The 21,763-nt window shown below is 35.1% G+C and overlaps 1 protein-coding gene across 1 annotated transcript in view; it reads right to left on the reverse strand.

Moving 5' to 3' along the window:
- LOC146867275 (uncharacterized) overlaps positions 1–21,763 on the reverse strand; it is a 161,507-nt gene that overhangs the window by 43,393 nt on the left and 96,351 nt on the right. The window lies entirely within an intron of this gene.

Genomic DNA, 21,763 nt, shown 5'->3' on the forward strand with positions numbered 1-21,763 from the left:
CCATTAAAAGACATGACATTCCTGACATTCCATTAAAAGACATGACATTCTAGACATTCCAGTTCAAGACATGACATTCCAGACATTCCATTAAAAGACATGACATTCCAGACATTCCATTAAAAGACATGACATTCCATTAAAAGACATGACATTCCTGACATTCCATTAAAAGACATGACATTCCTGACATTCCATTAAAAGACATGACATTCCAGACATTCCATTCCAAGACATGACATTCCAGACATTCCATTAAAAGATATGACATTCCTGACATTCCATTAAAAGACATGACATTCCAGACATTCCATTAAAAGACATGACATTCCAGACATTCCATTAAAAGACATGACATTCCAGACATTCCATTAAAAGACATGACATTCCTGACATTCCATTAAAAGACATGACATTCCTGACATTCCATTACATGACTGACATTCCATTAAAAGACATGACATTCCAGACATTCCATTAAAAGACATGACATTCCAGACATTCCATTCCAAGACATGACATTCCAGACATTCCATTAAAAGACATGACATTCCAGACATTCCATTAAAAGACATGACATTCCTGACATTCCTTTAAAAGACATGACATTCCATTAAAAGACATGACATTCCAGACATTCCATTAAAAGACATGACATTCCAGACATTCCATTCTAAGACATGACATTCCAGACATTCCATTAAAAGACATGACATTCCATTAAAAGACATGACATTCCTGACATTCCTTTGAAAGACATGACATTCCATTAAAAGACATGACATTCCTGACATTCCATTAAAAGACATGACATTCCTGACATTCCATTCCAGACATTCCATTAAAAGACATGACATTCCTGACATTCCATTAAAAGACATGACATTCCATTAAAAGACATGACATTCCAGACATTCCATTAAAAGACATGACATTCCAGACATTCCATTAAAAGACATGACATTCCATTAAAAGACATGACATTCCTGACATTCCATTCCAAGACATGACATTCCTGACATTCCATTCCAAGACATGACATTCCAGACATTCCATTCCAAGACATGACATTCCAGACATTCCATTAAAAGACATGACATTTCAGACATTCCATTAAAAGACATGACATTCCAGACATTCCATTCCAAGACATGACATTCCTGACATTCCATTAAAAGACATGGCATTCCTGACATTCCTTTAAAAGACATGACATTCCTGACATTCCATTAAAAGACATGACATTCCTGACATTCCATTAAAAGACATGACATTTCTGACATTCCATTAAAAGACATGACATTCCATTAAAAGACATGACATTCCAGACATTCCATTAAAAGACATGACATTCCAGACATTACTTTAAAAGACATGACATTCCTTTAAAAGACAAGACATTCCTGATATTCCATTAAAAGACATGACATTCCTGACATCCCATTAAAAGACATGACATTCCTGACATTCCATTAAAAGACCTGACATTCCATTAAAAGACATGACATTCCTGACATTCCATTAAAAGACCTGACATTCCAGACATTCCATTAAAAGACATGACATTCCTGACATTCCATTAAAAGACATGACATTCCATTAAAATACATGACATTCCAGACATTCCATTCCAAGACATGACATTCCTGACATTCCTTTAAAAGACATGACATTCCAGACATTCCATTAAAAGACATGACATTCCTGACATTCCATTAAAAGACATGACATTCCATTAAAAGACATGACATTCCTGACATTCCATTACAAGACATGACATTCCAGACATTCCATTACAAGACATGACATTCCTGACATTCCATTAAAAGACTCGACATTCCAGGCATTCCATTAAAAGACATGACATTCCTGACATTCCATTAAAAGACATGACATTCCAGACATTCCATTAAAAGACATGACATTCCATTAAAAGACATGACATTCCAGACATTCCATTAAAAGACATGACATTCCAGATATTCCATTCCAAGACATGACATTCCAGACATTCCATTCCAAGACATGACATTCCAGACATTCCATTAAAAGACATGACATTCCTGACATTCCATTCCAAAACATGACATTCCATTAAAAGACATGACATTCCAGACATTCCATTCCAAGACATGACATTCCTGACATTCCATTAAGACATGACATTCCTGACATTCCATTAAAAGACATGACATTCCAGACATTCCATTAAAAGACATGACATTCCAGACATCCCATTAAAAGACATGACATTCCAGACATTCCATTCCAAGACATGACATTCCAGACATTCCATTAAAAGACATGACATTCCTGACATTCCATTAAAAGACATGACATTCCTGACATTCCATTAAAAGACATGACATTCCATTAAAAGACATGACATTCCATTAAAAGACATGACATTCCAGACATTCCATTCCAAGACATGACATTCCAGACATTCCATTCCAAGACATGACATTCCTGACATTCCATTCCAAGACATGACATTCCTGACATTCCTTTAAAAGATATGATATTCCTGACATTCCATTAAAAGACATGACATTCCTGACATTCCATTAAAAGACATGACATTCCAGACATTCCATTAAAAGACATGACATTCCATTAAAAGACATGACATTCCAGACATTCCATTAAAAGACATGACATTCCTGACATTCCATTAAAAGACATGACATTCCTGACATTCCATTAAAAGACATGACATTCCATTAAAAGACATGACATTCCTGACATTCCATTAAAAGACATGACAATCCAGACATTCCATTAAAAGACATGACATTCCTGACATTCCATTAAAAGACATGACATTCCTGACATTCTATTAAAAGACATGACATTCCATTAAAAGACATGACATTCCTGACATTCCATTAAAAGACATGACATTCCAGACATTCCATTAAAAGACATGACATTCCTGACATTCCATTAAAAGACATGACAATCCTGACATTCCATTAAAAGACATGACATTCCATTAAAAGACATGACATTCCAGACATTCCATTCCAAGACATGACATTCCTGACATTCCTTTAAAAGACATGACATTCCAGACATTCCATTAAAAGACATGACATTCCAGACATTCCATTAAAAGACATGACATTCCATTAAAAGACATGACATTCCTGACATTCCATTACAAGACATGACATTCCAGACATTCCATTACAAGACATGACATTCCAGGCATTCCATTAAAAGACATGACATTCCAGGCATTCCATTAAAAGACATGACATTCCATTAAAAGACATGACATTCCTGACATTCCATTAAAAGACATGACATTCCTGACATTCCATTAAAAGACATGACATTCCAGACATTCCATTAAAAGACATGACATTCCTGACATTCCATTAAAAGACATGACATTCCATTAAGACATGACATTCCTGACATTCCATTAAAAGACATGACATTCCAGACATTCCATTAAAAGACATGACATTCCAGACATTCCTTTAAAAGACATGACATTCCAGACATTCCTTTAAAAGACATGACATTCCTGACATTCCTTTAAAAGACATGACATTCCAGACATTCCATTAAAAGACATGACATTCCTGACATTCCATTAAAAGACATGACATTCTAGACATTCCAGTTCAAGACATGACATTCCAGACATTCCATTAAAAGACATGACATTCCAGACATTCCATTAAAAGACATGACATTCCATTAAAAGACATGACATTCCTGACATTCCATTAAAAGACATGACATTCCTGACATTCCATTAAAAGACATGACATTCCAGACATTCCATTCCAAGACATGACATTCCAGACATTCCATTAAAAGATATGACATTCCTGACATTCCATTAAAAGACATGACATTCCTGACATTCCATTAAAAGACATGACATTCCAGACATTCCATTAAAAGACATGACATTCCAGACATTCCATTAAAAGACATGACATTCCTGACATTCCATTACATGACTGACATTCCATTAAAAGACATGACATTCCAGACATTCCATTCCAAGACATGACATTCCAGACATTCCATTCCAAGACATGACATTCCAGACATTCCATTAAAAGACATGACATTCCTGACATTCCATTAAAAGACATGACATTCCTGACATTCCTTTAAAAGACATGACATTCCATTAAAAGACATGACATTCCATTAAAAGACATGACATTCTATTAAAAGACATGACATTCCATTACAAGACATGACATTCCAGACATTCCATTCCAAGACATGACATTCCAGACATTCCATTCCAAGACATGACATTCCTGACATTCCAAGACATGACATGACATTCCTGACATTCCATTCCAAGACATGACATTCCTGACATTCCTTTAAAAGATATGATATTCCTGACATTCCATTAAAAGACATGACATTCCAGACATTCCATTAAAAGACATGACATTCCAGACATTCCATTAAAAGACATGACATTCCATTAAAAGACATGACATTCCAGACATTCCATTAAAAGACATGACATTCCAGACATTCCATTCTAAGACATGACATTCCAGACATTCCATTAAAAGACATGACATTCCATTAAAAGACATGACATTCCTGACATTCCTTTGAAAGACATGACATTCCATTAAAAGACATGACATTCCTAACATTCCATTAAAAGACATGACATTCCTGACATTCCATTCCAGACATTCCATTAAAAGACATGACATTCCTGACATTCCATTAAAAGACATGACATTCCATTAAAAGACATGACATTCCAGACATTCCATTAAAAGACATGACATTCCATTAAAAGACATGACATTCCTGACATTCCATTCCAAGACATGACATTCCTGACATTCCATTCCAAGACATGACATTCCAGACATTCCATTAAAAGACATGACATTCCAGACATTCCATTAAAAGACATGACATTCCAGACATTCCATTCCAAGACATGACATTCCTGACATTCCATTAAAAGACATGGCATTCCTGACATTCCTTTAAAAGACATGACATTCCTGACATTCCATTAAAAGACATGACATTCCTGACATTCCATTAAAAGACATGACATTTCTGACATTCCATTAAAAGACATGACATTCCATTAAAAGACATGACATTCCAGACATTCCATTAAAAGACATGACATTCCAGACATTCCATTAAAAGACATGACATTCCAGACATTCCATTAAAAGACATGACATTCCAGACATTCCATTCCAAGACATGACATTCCTGACATTCCATTAAAAGACATGGCATTCCTGACATTCCTTTAAAAGACATGACATTCCTGACATTCCATTAAAAGACATGACATTCCTGACATTCCATTAAAAGACATGACATTTCTGACATTCCATTAAAAGACATGACATTCCATTAAAAGACATGACATTCCAGACATTCCATTAAAAGACATGACATTCCAGACATTCCTTTAAAAGACATGACATTCCAGACATTCCATTAAAAGACATGACATTCCTGACATTCCATTAAAAGACATGACATTCCATTAAAAGACATGACATTCCTGACATTCCATTAAAAGACATGACATTCCTGACATTCCATTAAAAGACATGGCATTCCTGACATTCCATTAAAAGACATGACATTCCATTAAAAGACATGACATTCCTGACATTCCATTACAAGACATGACATTCCTGACATTCCATTACAAGACATGACATTCCTGACATTCCATTAAAAGACATGACATTCCAGACATTCCATTAAAAGACATGACATTCCTGACATTCCATTAAAAGACATGACATTCCAGACATTCCATTAAAAGACATGACATTCCAGACATTCCATTAAAAGACATGACATTCCTGACATTCCATTAAAAGACATGACATTCTAGACATTCCAGTTCAAGACATGACATTCCAGACATTCCATTAAAAGACATGACATTCCAGACATTCCATTAAAAGACATGACATTCCAGACATTCCATTCCAAGACATGACATTCCAGACATTCCATTAAAAGACATGACATTCCTGACATTCCATTCCAAAACATTCCTGACATTCCATTAAAAGACATGACATTCCAGACATTCCATTCCAAGACATGACATTCCAGACATTCCATTAAAAGACATGACATTCCTGACATTCCATTAAGACATGACATTCCTGACATTCCATTCCAAGACATGACATTCCTGACATTCCATTAAAAGACATGACATTCCTGACATTCCATTAAAAGACATGACATTCCATTAAAAGACATGACATTCCATTAAAAGACATGACATTCCAGACATTCCATTCCAAGACATGACATTCCAGACATTCCATTCCAAGACATGACATTCCTGACATTCCATTCCAAGACATGATATTCCTGACATTCCTTTAAAAGATATGATATTCCTGACATTCCATTAAAAGACATGACATTCCTGACATTCCATTAAAAGACATGACATTCCAGACATTCCATTAAAAGACATGACATTCCATTAAAAGACATGACATTCCAGACATTCCATTAAAAGACATGACATTCCATTCTAAGACATGACATTCCAGACATTCCATTAAAAGACATGACATTCCATTAAAAGACATGACATTCCTGACATTCCTTTGAAAGACATGACATTCCATTAAAAGACATGACATTCCTGACATTCCATTAAAAGACATGACATTCCTGATATTCCATTCCAGACATTCCATTAAAAGACATGACATTCCTGACATTCCATTAAAAGACATGACATTCCATTAAAAGACATGACATTCCAGACATTCCATTAAAAGACATGACATTCCAGACATTCCATTAAAAGACATGACATTCCATTAAAAGACATGACATTCCTGACATTCCATTCCAAGACATGACATTCCTGACATTCCATTCCAAGACATAACATTCCAGACATTCCATTAAAAGACATGACATTCCAGACATTCCATTAAAAGACATGACATTCCAGACATTCCATTCCAAGACATGACATTCCTGACATTCCATTAAAAGACATGGCATTCCTGACATTCCTTTAAAAGACATGACATTCCTGACATTCCATTAAAAGACATGACATTCCATTAAAAGACATGACATTCCAGACATTCCATTAAAAGACATGACATTCCAGACATTCCTTTAAAAGACATGACATTCCTTTAAAAGACAAGACATTCCTGACATTCCATTAAAAGACATGCCATTCCTGACATTCCATTAAAAGACAGGACATTCCATTAAAAGACATGACATTCCTGACATTCCATTAAAAGACCTGACATTCCAGACATTCCATTAAAAGACATGACATTCCTGACATTCCATTAAAAGACATGACATTCCATTAAAAGACATGACATTCCTGACATTCCATTAAAAGACATGACATTCCAAACATTCCATTAAAAGACATGACATTCCTGACATTCCATTAAAAGACATGACAATCCTGACATTCCATTAAAAGACATGACATTCCATTAAAAGACATGACATTCCAGACATTCCATTCCAAGACATGACATTCCTGACATTCCTTTAAAAGACATGACATTCCAGACATTCCATTAAAAGACATGACATTCCTGACATTCCATTAAAAGACATGACATTCCATTAAAAGACATGACATTCCTGACATTCCATTAAAAGACATGACATTCCAGACATTCCATTCCAAGACATGACATTCCAGACATTCCATTCCAAGACATGACATTCCTGACATTCCATTCAAAGACATGACATTCCTGACATTCCTTTAAAAGATATGATATTCCTGACATTCCATTAAAAGACATGACATTCCTGACATTCCATTAAAAGACATGACATTCCTGACATTCCATTAAAAGACATGACATTCCAGACATTCCATTAAAAGACATGACATTCCATTAAAAGACATGACATTCCAGACATTCCATTAAAAGACATGACATTCCAGACATTCCATTCTAAGACATGACATTCCAGACATTCCATTAAAAGACATGACATTCCATTAAAAGACATGACATTCCTGACATTCCTTTGAAAGACATGACATTCCATTAAAAGACATGACATTCCTGACATTCCATTAAAAGACATGACATTCCAGACATTCCATTAAAAGACATGACATTCCATTAAAAGACATGACATTCCTGACATTCCTTTGAAAGACATGACATTCCATTAAAAGACATGACATTCCTGACATTCCATTAAAAGACATGACATTCCTGACATTCCATTCCAGACATTCCATTAAAAGACATGACATTCCTGACATTCCATTAAAAGACATGACATTCCATTAAAAGACATGACATTCCAGACATTCCATTAAAAGACATGACATTCCAGACATTCCATTAAAAGACATGACATTCCATTAAAAGACATGACATTCCTGACATTCCATTCCAAGACATGACATTCCTGACATTCCATTCCAAGACATGACATTCCAGACATTCCATTAAAAGACATGACATTCCAGACATTCCATTAAAAGACATGACATTCCAGACATTCCATTCCAAGACATGACATTCCATTAAAAGACATGGCATTCCTGACATTCCTTTAAAAGACATGACATTCCTGACATTCCATTAAAATACATGACATTCCTGACATTCCATTAAAAGACATGACATTCCTGATATTCCATTAAAAGACATGACATTTCTGACATTCCATTAAAAGACATGACATTCCATTAAAAGACATGACATTCCAGACATTCCATTAAAAGACATGACATTCCAGACATTCCTTTAAAAGACATGACATTCCTTTAAAAGACAAGACATTCCTGACATTCCATTAAAAGACATGACATTCCTGACATTCCATTAAAAGACATGACATTCCTGACATTCCATTAAAAGACATGACATTCCATTAAAAGACATGACATTCCTGACATTCCATTAAAAGACCTGACATTCCAGACATTCCATTAAAAGACATGACATTCCTGACATTCCATTAAGACATGACATTCCTGACATTCCATTAAAAGACATGACATTCCATTAAAAGACATGACATTCCAGACATTCCATTCCAAGACATGACATTCCTGACATTCCTTTAAAAGACATGACATTCCAGACATTCCATTAAAAGACATGACATTCCTGACATTCCATTACATTCCTGACATTCCATTAAAAGACATGACATTCCATTAAAAGACATGACATTCCTGACATTCCTGACATTCCATTAAAAGACATGACATTCCATTAAAAGACATGACATTCCAGACATTCCATTCCAAGACATGACATTCCTGACATTCCTTTAAAAGACATGACATTCCAGACATTCCATTAAAAGACATGACATTCCTGACATTCCATTACAAGACATGACATTCCAGACATTCCATTACAAGACATGACATTCCTGACATTCCATTAAAAGACATGACATTCCAGGCATTCCATTAAAAGACATGACATTCCTGACATTCCATTAAAAGACATGACATTCCAGACATTCCATTAAAAGACATGACATTCCTGACATTCCATTAAAAGACATGACATTCCAGACATTCCATTAAAAGACATGACATTCCTGACATTCCATTAAAAGACATGACATTCTAGACATTCCAGTTCAAGACATGACATTCCAGACATTCCATTAAAAGACATGACATTCCAGACATTCCATTAAAAGACATGACATTCCAGATATTCCATTCCAAGACATGACATTCCAGACATTCCATTCCAAGACATGACATTCCAGACATTCCATTAAAAGACATGACATTCCTGACATTCCATTCCAAAACATGACATTCCTGACATTCCATTAAAAGACATGACATTCCAGACATTCCATTCCAAGACATGACATTCCAGACATTCCATTAAAAGACATGACATTCCTGACATTCCATTAAGACATGACATTCCTGACATTCCATTAAAAGACATGACATTCCAGACATTCCATTAAAAGACATGACATTCCAGACATTCCATTAAAAGACATGACATTCCAGACATTCCATTCCAAGACATGACATTCCAGACATTCCATTAAAAGACATGACATTCCAGACATTCCATTAAAAGACATGACATTCCTGACATTCCTTTAAAAGACATGACATTCCATTAAAAGACATGACATTCCATTAAAAGACATGACATTCCATTAAAAGACATGACATTCCAGACATTCCATTCCAAGACATGACATTCCAGACATTCCATTCCAAGACATGACATTCCTGACATTCCATTCCAAGACATGACATTCCTGACATTCCTTTAAAAGATATGATATTCCTGACATTCCATTAAAAGACATGACATTCCTGACATTCCATTAAAAGACATGACATTCCAGACATTCCATTAAAAGACATGACATTCCATTAAAAGACATGACATTCCAGACATTCCATTAAAAGACATGACATTCCAGACATTCCATTCTAAGACATGACATTCCAGACATTCCATTAAAAGACATGACATTCCATTAAAAGACATGACATTCCTGACATTCCTTTGAAAGACATGACATTCCATTAAAAGACATGACATTCCTGACATTCCATTAAAAGACATGACATTCCTGACATTCCATTCCAGACATTCCATTAAAAGACATGACATTCCTGACATTCCATTAAAAGACATGACATTCCATTAAAAGACATGACATTCCAGACATTCCATTAAAAGACATGACATTCCAGACATTCCATTAAAAGACATGACATTCCTGACATTCCATTCTAAGACATGACATTCCTGACATTCCATTCCAAGACATGACATTCCAGACATTCCATTAAAAGACATGACATTCCAGACATTCCATTAAAAGACATGACATTCCAGACATTCCATTCCAAGACATGACATTCCTGACATTCCATTAAAAGACATGGCATTCCTGACATTCCTTTAAAAGACATGACATTCCTGACATTCCATTAAAAGACATGACATTTCTGACATTCCATTAAAAGACATGACATTCCATTAAAAGACATGACATTCCAGACATTCCATTAAAAGACATGACATTCCAGACATTCCTTTAAAAGACATGACATTCCTTTAAAAGACAAGACATTCCTGACATTCCATTAAAAGAGATGACATTCCTGACATTCCATTAAAAGACATGACATTCCTGACATTCCATTAAAAGACATGACATTCCATTAAAAGACATGACATTCCTGACATTCCATTAAAAGACCTGACATTCCAGACATTCCATTAAAAGACATGACATTCCTGACATTCCATTAAAAGACATGACATTCCTGACATTCCATTAAAAGACATGACATTCCATTAAAAGACATGACATTCCAGACATTCCATTCCAAGACATGACATTCCTGACATTCCTTTAAAAGACATGACATTCCAGACATTCCATTAAAAGACATGACATTCCTGACATTCCATTAAAAGACATGACATTCCATTAAAAGACATGACATTCCTGACATTCCATTACAAGACATGACATTCCAGACATTCCATTAGAAGACATGACAATTCTGACATTCCATTAAAAGACATGACATTCCAGGCATTCCATTAAAAGACATGACATTCCTGACATTCCATTAAAAGACATGACATTCCTGACATTCCATTAAAAGACATGACATTCCTGACATTCCATTAAAAGACATGACATTCCAGACATTCCATTAAAAGACATGACATTCCTGACATTCCATTAAAAGACATGACATTCCTGACATTCCATTAAAAGACATGACATTCCATTAAAAGACATGACATTCCTGACATTCCATTAAAAGACATGACATTCCTGACATTCCATTCCAGACATGACATTCCTGACATTCCATTAAAAGACATGACATTCCTGACATTCCATTAAAAGACATGACATTCCAGACATTCCATTAAAAGACATGACATTCCTGACATTCCATTAAAAGACATGACATTCCATTAAGACATGACATTCCTGACATTCCATTAAAAGACATGACATTCCAGACATTCCATTAAAAGACATGACATTCCTGACATTCCATTAAAAGACATGACATTCCAGACATTCCTTTAAAAGACATGACATTCCAGACATTCCTTTAAAAGACATGACATTCCTGACATTCCTTTAAAAGACATGACATTCCAGACATTCCATTAAAAGACATGACATTCCTGACATTCCATTAAAAGACATGACATTCTAGACATTCCAGTTCAAGACATGACATTCCAGACATTCCATTAAAAGACATGACATTCCAGACATTCCATTAAAAGACATGACATTCCATTAAAAGACATGACATTCCTGACATTCCATTAAAAGACATGACATTCCTGACATTCCATTAAAAGACATGACATTCCAGACATTCCATTCCAAGACATGACATTCCAGACATTCCATTAAAAGATATGACATTCCTGACATTCCATTAAAAGACATGACATTCCTGACATTCCATTAAAAGACATGACATTCCAGACATTCCATTAAAAGACATGACATTCCAGACATTCCATTAAAAGACATGACATTCCTGACATTCCATTACATGACTGACATTCCATTAAAAGACATGACATTCCAGACATTCCATTCCAAGACATGACATTCCAGACATTCCATTCCAAGACATGACATTCCAGACATTCCATTAAAAGACATGACATTCCTGACATTCCTTTAAAAGACATGACATTCCATTAAAAGACATGACATTCCATTAAAAGACATGACATTCCATTAAAAGACATGACATTCTATTAAAAGACATGACATTCCATTACAAGACATGACATTCCAGACATTCCATTCCAAGACATGACATTCCAGACATTCCATTCCAAGACATGACATTCCTGACATTCCAAGACATGACATGACATTCCTGACATTCCATTCCAAGACATGACATTCCTGACATTCCTTTAAAAGATATGATATTCCTGACATTCCATTAAAAGACATGACATTCCTGACATTCCATTAAAAGACATGACATTCCAGACATTCCATTAAAAGACATGACATTCCATTAAAAGACATGACATTCCAGACATTCCATTAAAAGACATGACATTCCAGACATTCCATTCTAAGACATGACATTCCAGACATTCCATTAAAAGACATGACATTCCATTAAAAGACATGACATTCCTGACATTCCTTTGAAAGACATGACATTCCATTAAAAGACATGACATTCCTGACATTCCATTAAAAGACATGACATTCCTGACATTCCATTCCAGACATTCCATTAAAAGACATGACATTCCTGACATTCCATTAAAAGACATGACATTCCATTAAAAGACATGACATTCCAGACATTCCATTAAAAGACATGACATTCCATTAAAAGACATGACATTCCTGACATTCCATTCCAAGACATGACATTCCTGACATTCCATTCCAAGACATGACATTCCAGACATTCCATTAAAAGACATGACATTCCAGACATTCCATTAAAAGACATGACATTCCAGACATTCCATTCCAAGACATGACATTCCTGACATTCCATTAAAAGACATGGCATTCCTGACATTCCTTTAAAAGACATGACATTCCTGACATTCCATTAAAAGACATGACATTCCTGACATTCCATTAAAAGACATGACATTTCTGACATTCCATTAAAAGACATGACATTCCATTAAAAGACATGACATTCCAGACATTCCATTAAAAGACATGACATTCCAGACATTCCATTAAAAGACATGACATTCCAGACATTCCATTAAAAGACATGACATTCCAGACATTCCATTCCAAGACATGACATTCCTGACATTCCATTAAAAGACATGGCATTCCTGACATTCCTTTAAAAGACATGACATTCCTGACATTCCATTAAAAGACATGACATTCCTGACATTCCATTAAAAGACATGACATTTCTGACATTCCATTAAAAGACATGACATTCCATTAAAAGACATGACATTCCAGACATTCCATTAAAAGACATGACATTCCAGACATTCCTTTAAAAGACATGACATTCCAGACATTCCATTAAAAGACATGACATTCCTGACATTCCATTAAAAGACATGACATTCCATTAAAAGACATGACATTCCTGACATTCCATTAAAAGACATGACATTCCTGACATTCCATTAAAAGACATGACATTCCTGACATTCCATTAAAAGACATGACATTCCATTAAAAGACATGACATTCCTGACATTCCATTACAAGACATGACATTCCAGACATTCCATTACAAGACATGACATTCCTGACATTCCATTAAAAGACATGACATTCCAGGCATTCCATTAAAAGACATGACATTCCTGACATTCCATTAAAAGACATGACATTCCAGACATTCCATTAAAAGACATGACATTCCTGACATTCCATTAAAAGACATGACATTCCAGACATTCCATTAAAAGACATGACATTCCAGACATTCCATTAAAAGACATGACATTCCTGACATTCCATTAAAAGACATGACATTCTAGACATTCCAGTTCAAGACATGACATTCCAGACATTCCATTAAAAGACATGACATTCCAGACATTCCATTAAAAGACATGACATTCCAGACATTCCATTCCAAGACATGACATTCCAGACATTCCATTAAAAGACATGACATTCCTGACATTCCATTCCAAAACATGACATTCCTGACATTCCATTAAAAGAGATGACATTCCAGACATTCCATTCCAAGACATGACATTCCAGACATTCCATTAAAAGACATGACATTCCATTAAAAGACATGACATTCCAGACATTCCATTAAAAGACATGACATTCCATTCTAAGACATGACATTCCAGACATTCCATTAAAAGACATGACATTCCATTAAAAGACATGACATTCCTGACATTCCTTTGAAAGACATGACATTCCATTAAAAGACATGACATTCCTGACATTCCATTAAAAGACATGACATTCCTGATATTCCATTCCAGACATTCCATTAAAAGACATGACATTCCTGACATTCCATTAAAAGACATGACATTCCATTAAAAGACATGACATTCCAGACATTCCATTAAAAGACATGACATTCCAGACATTCCATTAAAAGACATGACATTCCATTAAAAGACATGACATTCCTGACATTCCATTCCAAGACATGACATTCCTGACATTCCATTCCAAGACATAACATTCCAGACATTCCATTAAAAGACATGACATTCCAGACATTCCATTAAAAGACATGACATTCCAGACATTCCATTCCAAGACATGACATTCCTGACATTCCATTAAAAGACATGGCATTCCTGACATTCCTTTAAAAGACATGACATTCCTGACATTCCATTAAAAGACATGACATTCCATTAAAAGACATGACATTCCAGACATTCCATTAAAAGACATGACATTCCAGACATTCCTTTAAAAGACATGACATTCCTTTAAAAGACAAGACATTCCTGACATTCCATTAAAAGACATGACATTCCTGACATTCCATTAAAAGACAGGACATTCCATTAAAAGACATGACATTCCTGACATTCCATTAAAAGACCTGACATTCCAGACATTCCATTAAAAGACATGACATTCCTGACATTCCATTAAAAGACATGACATTCCATTAAAAGACATGACATTCCTGACATTCCATTAAAAGACATGACATTCCAGACATTCCATTAAAAGACATGACATTCCTGACATTCCATTAAAAGACATGACAATCCTGACATTCCATTAAAAGACATGACATTCCATTAAAAGACATGACATTCCAGACATTCCATTCCAAGACATGACATTCCTGACATTCCTTTAAAAGACATGACATTCCAGACATTCCATTAAAAGACATGACATTCCTGACATTCCATTAAAAGACATGACATTCCATTAAAAGACATGACATTCCTGACATTCCATTAAAAGACATGACATTCCAGACATTCCATTCCAAGACATGACATTCCAGACATTCCATTCCAAGACATGACATTCCTGACATTCCATTCAAAGACATGACATTCCTGACATTCCTTTAAAAGATATGATATTCCTGACATTCCATTAAAAGACATGACATTCCTGACATTCCATTAAAAGACATGACATTCCTGACATTCCATTAAAAGACATGACATTCCTGACATTCCATTAAAAGACATGACATTCCATTAAAAGACATGACATTCCAGACATTCCATTAAAAGACATGACATTCCAGACATTCCATTCTAAGACATGACATTCCAGACATTCCATTAAAAGACATGACATTCCATTAAAAGACATGACATTCCTGACATTCCTTTGAAAGACATGACATTCCATTAAAAGACATGACATTCCTGACATTCCATTAAAAGACATGACATTCCAGACATTCCATTAAAAGACATGACATTCCATTAAAAGACATGACATTCCTGACATTCCTTTGAAAGACATGACATTCCATTAAAAGACATGACATTCCTGACATTCCATTAAAAGACATGACATTCCTGACATTCCATTCCAGACATTCCATTAAAAGACATGACATTCCTGACATTCCATTAAAAGACATGACATTCCATTAAAAGACATGACATTCCAGACATTCCATTAAAAGACATGACATTCCAGACATTCCATTAAAAGACATGATATTCCATTAAAAGACATGACATTCCTGACATTCCATTCCAAGACATGACATTCCTGACATTCCATTCCAAGACATGACATTCCAGACATTCCATTAAAAGACATGACATTCCAGACATTCCATTAAAAGACATGACATTCCATTAAAAGACATGGCATTCCTGACATTCCTTTAAAAGACATGACATTCCTGACATTCCATTAAAAGACATGACATTCCTGACATTCCATTAAAAGACATGACATTCCTGATATTCCATTAAAAGACATGACATTTCTGACATTCCATTAAAAGACATGACATTCCATTAAAAGACATGACATTCCAGACATTCCATTAAAAGACATGACATTCCAGACATTCCTTTAAAAGACATGACATTCCTTTAAAAGACAAGACATTCCTGACATTCCATTAAAAGACATGACATTCCTGACATTCCATTAAAAGACATGACATTCCTGACATTCCATTAAAAGACATGACATTCCATTAAAAGACATGACATTCCTGACATTCCATTAAAAGACCTGACATTCCAGACATTCCATTAAAAGACATGACATTCCTGACATTCCATTAAAAGACATGACATTCCTGACATTCCATTAAAAGACATGACATTTCATTAAAAGACATGACATTCCAGACATTCCATTCCAAGACATGACATTCCTGACATTCCTTTAAAAGACATGACATTCCAGACATTCCATTAAAAGACATGACATTCCTGACATTCCATTACATTCCTGACATTCCATTAAAAGACATGACATTCCATTAAAAGACATGACATTCCTGACATTCCTGACATTCCATTAAAAGACATGACATTCCATTAAAAGACATGACATTCCAGACATTCCATTCCAAGACATGACATTCCTGACATTCCTTTAAAAGACATGACATTCCAGACATTCCATTCCAAGACATGACATTCCTGACATTCCTTTAAAAGACATGACATTCCATTAAAAGACATGACATTCCTGACATTCCAATACAAGACATGACATTCCAGACATTCCATTACAAGACATGACATTCCTGACATTCCATTAAAAGACATGACATTCCAGGCATTCCATTAAAAGACATGACATTCCTGACATTCCATTAAAAGACATGACATTCCTGACATTCCATTAAAAGACATGACATTCCAGACATTCCATTAAAAGACATGACATTCCAGACATTCCATTAAAAGACATGACATTCCTGACATTCCATTAAAAGACATGACATTCTAGACATTCCAGTTCAAGACATGACATTCCAGACATTCCATTAAAAGACATGACATTCCAGACATTCCATTAAAAGACATGACATTCCAGATATTCCATTCCAAGACATGACATTCCAGACATTCCATTCCAAGACATGACATTCCAGACATTCCATTAAAAGACATGACATTCCTGACATTCCATTCCAAAACATGACATTCCTGACATTCCATTAAAAGACATGACATTCCAGACATTCCATTCCAAGACATGACATTCCAGACATTCCATTAAAAGACATGACATTCCTGACATTCCATTAAAAGACATGACATTCCAGACATTCCATTAAAAGACATGACATTCCAGACATTCCATTAAAAGACATGACATTCCAGACATTCCATTCCAAGACATGACATTCCAGACATTCCATTAAAAGACATGACATTCCTGACATTCCTTTAAAAGACATGACATTCCATTAAAAGACATGACATTCCATTACAAGACATGACATTCCATTAAAAGACATGACATTCCAGACATTCCATTCCAAGACATGACATTCCAGACATTCCATTCCAAGACATGACATTCCTGACATTCCATTCCAAGACATGACATTCCTGACATTCCTTTAAAAGATATGATATTCCTGACATTCCATTAAAAGACATGACATTCCTGACATTCCATTAAAAGACATGACATTCCAGACATTCCATTAAAAGACATGACATTCCATTAAAAGACATGACATTCCAGACATTCCATTAAAAGACATGACATTCCAGACATTCCATTCTAAGACATGACATTCCAGACATTCCATTAAAAGACATGACATTCCATTAAAAGACATGACATTCCTGACATTCCTTTGAAAGACATGACATTCCATTAAAAGACATGACATTCCTGACATTCCATTAAAAGACATGACATTCCTGACATTCCATTCCAGACATTCCATTAAAAGACATGACATTCCTGACATTCCATTAAAAGACATGACATTCCATTAAAAGACATGACATTCCAGACATTCCATTAAAAGACATGACATTCCAGACATTCCATTAAAAGACATGACATTCCTGACATTCCATTCTAAGACATGACATTCCTGACATTCCATTCCAAGACATGACATTCCAGACATTCCATTAAAAGACATGACATTCCAGACATTCCATTAAAAGACATGACATTCCAGACATTCCATTCCAAGACATGACATTCCTGACATTCCATTAAAAGACATGGCATTCCTGACATTCCTTTAAAAGACATGACATTCCTGACATTCCATTAAAAGACATGACATTCCTGACATTCCATTAAAAGACATGACATTTCTGACATTCCATTAAAAGACATGACATTCCATTAAAAGACATGACATTCCAGACATTCCATTAAAAGACATGACATTCCAGACATTCCTTTAAAAGACATGACATTCCTTTAAAAGACAAGACATTCCTGACATTCCATTAAGAGATGACATTCCTGACATTCCATTAAAAGACATGACATTCCTGACATTCCATTAAAAGACATGACATTCCATTAAAAGACATGACATTCCTGACATTCCATTAAAAGACCTGACATTCCAGACATTCCATTAAAAGACATGACATTCCTGACATTCCATTAAAAGACATGACATTCCTGACATTCCATTAAAAGACATGACATTCCATTAAAAGACATGACATTCCAGACATTCCATTCCAAGACATGACATTCCTGACATTCCTTTAAAAGACATGACATTCCAGACATTCCATTAAAAGACATGACATTCCTGACATTCCATTAAAAGACATGACATTCCATTAAAAGACATGACATTCCTGACATTCCATTACAAGACATGACATTCCAGACATTCCATTACAAGACATGACAGTCCTGACATTCCATTAAAAGACATGACATTCCAGGCATTCCATTAAAAGACATGACATTCCTGACATTCCATTAAAAGACATGACATTCCAGACATTCCATTAAAAGACATGACATTCCTGACATTCCATTAAAAGACATGACATTCCATTAAAAGACATGACATTCCTGACATTCCATTAAAAGACATGACATTCCTGACATTCCATTCCAGACATGACATTCCTGACATTCCATTAAAAGACATGACATTCCTGACATTCCATTAAAAGACATGACATTCCAGACATTCCATTAAAAGACATGACATTCCTGACATTCCATTAAAAGACATGACATTCCATTAAGACATGACATTCCTGACATTCCATTAAAAGACATGACATTCCAGACATTCCATTAAAAGACATGACATTCCTGACATTCCATTAAAAGACATGACATTCCAGACATTCCTTTAAAAGACATGACATTCCAGACATTCCTTTAAAAGACATGACATTCCTGACATTCCTTTAAAAGACATGACATTCCAGACATTCCATTAAAAGACATGACATTCCTGACATTCCATTAAAAGACATGACATTCTAGACATTCCAGTTCAAGACATGACATTCCAGACATTCCATTAAAAGACATGACATTCCAGACATTCCATTAAAAGACATGACATTCCATTAAAAGACATGACATTCCTGACATTCCATTAAAAGACATGACATTCCTGACATTCCATTAAAAGACATGACATTCCAGACATTCCATTCCAAGACATGACATTCCAGACATTCCATTAAAAGATATGACATTCCTGACATTCCATTAAAAGACATTACATTCCTGACATTCCATTAAAAGACATGACATTCCAGACATTCCATTAAAAGACATGACATTCCAGACATTCCATTAAAAGACATGACATTCCTGACATTTCATTCCAAAACATGACATTCCTGACATTCCATTAAAAGACATGACATTCCAGACATTCCATTCCAAGACATGACATTCCAGACATTCCATTAAAAGACATGACATTCCTGACATTCCATTAAGACATGACATTCCTGACATTCCATTAAAAGACATGACATTCCAGACATTCCATTAAAAGACATGACATTCCAGACATTCCATTAAAAGACATGACATTCCAGACATTCCATTCCAAGACATGACATTCCAGACATTCCATTAAAAGACATGACATTCCTGACATTCCTTTAAAAGACATGACATTCCATTAAAAGACATGACATTCCATTAAAAGACATGACATTCCATTAAAAGACATGACATTCCAGACATTCCATTCCAAGACATGACATTCCAGACATTCCATTCCAAGACATGACATTCCTGACATTCCATTCCAAGACATGACATTCCTGACATTCCTTTAAAAGATATGATATTCCTGACATTCCATTAAAAGACATGACATTCCTGACATTCCATTAAAAGACATGACATTCCAGACATTCCATTAAAAGACATGACATTCCATTAAAAGACATGACATTCCAGACATTCCATTAAAAGACATGACATTCCAGACATTCCATTCTAAGACATGACATTCCAGACATTCCATTAAAAGACATGACATTCCATTAAAAGACATGACATTCCTGACATTCCTTTGAAAGACATGACATTCCATTAAAAGACATGACATTCCTGACATTCCATTAAAAGACATGACATTCCTGACATTCCATTCCAGACATTCCATTAAAAGACATGACATTCCTGACATTCCATTAAAAGACATGACATTCCAGACATTCCATTAAAAGACATGACATTCCAGACATTCCATTAAAAGACATGACATTCCTGACATTCCATTCTAAGACATGACATTCCTGACATTCCATTCCAAGACATGACATTCCAGACATTCCATTAAAAG

Source organism: Triturus cristatus, chromosome 1_2, assembly GCF_964204655.1.
Source record: "Triturus cristatus chromosome 1_2, aTriCri1.1, whole genome shotgun sequence".
Taxonomy (NCBI): Eukaryota; Metazoa; Chordata; class Amphibia; order Caudata; family Salamandridae; genus Triturus; species Triturus cristatus.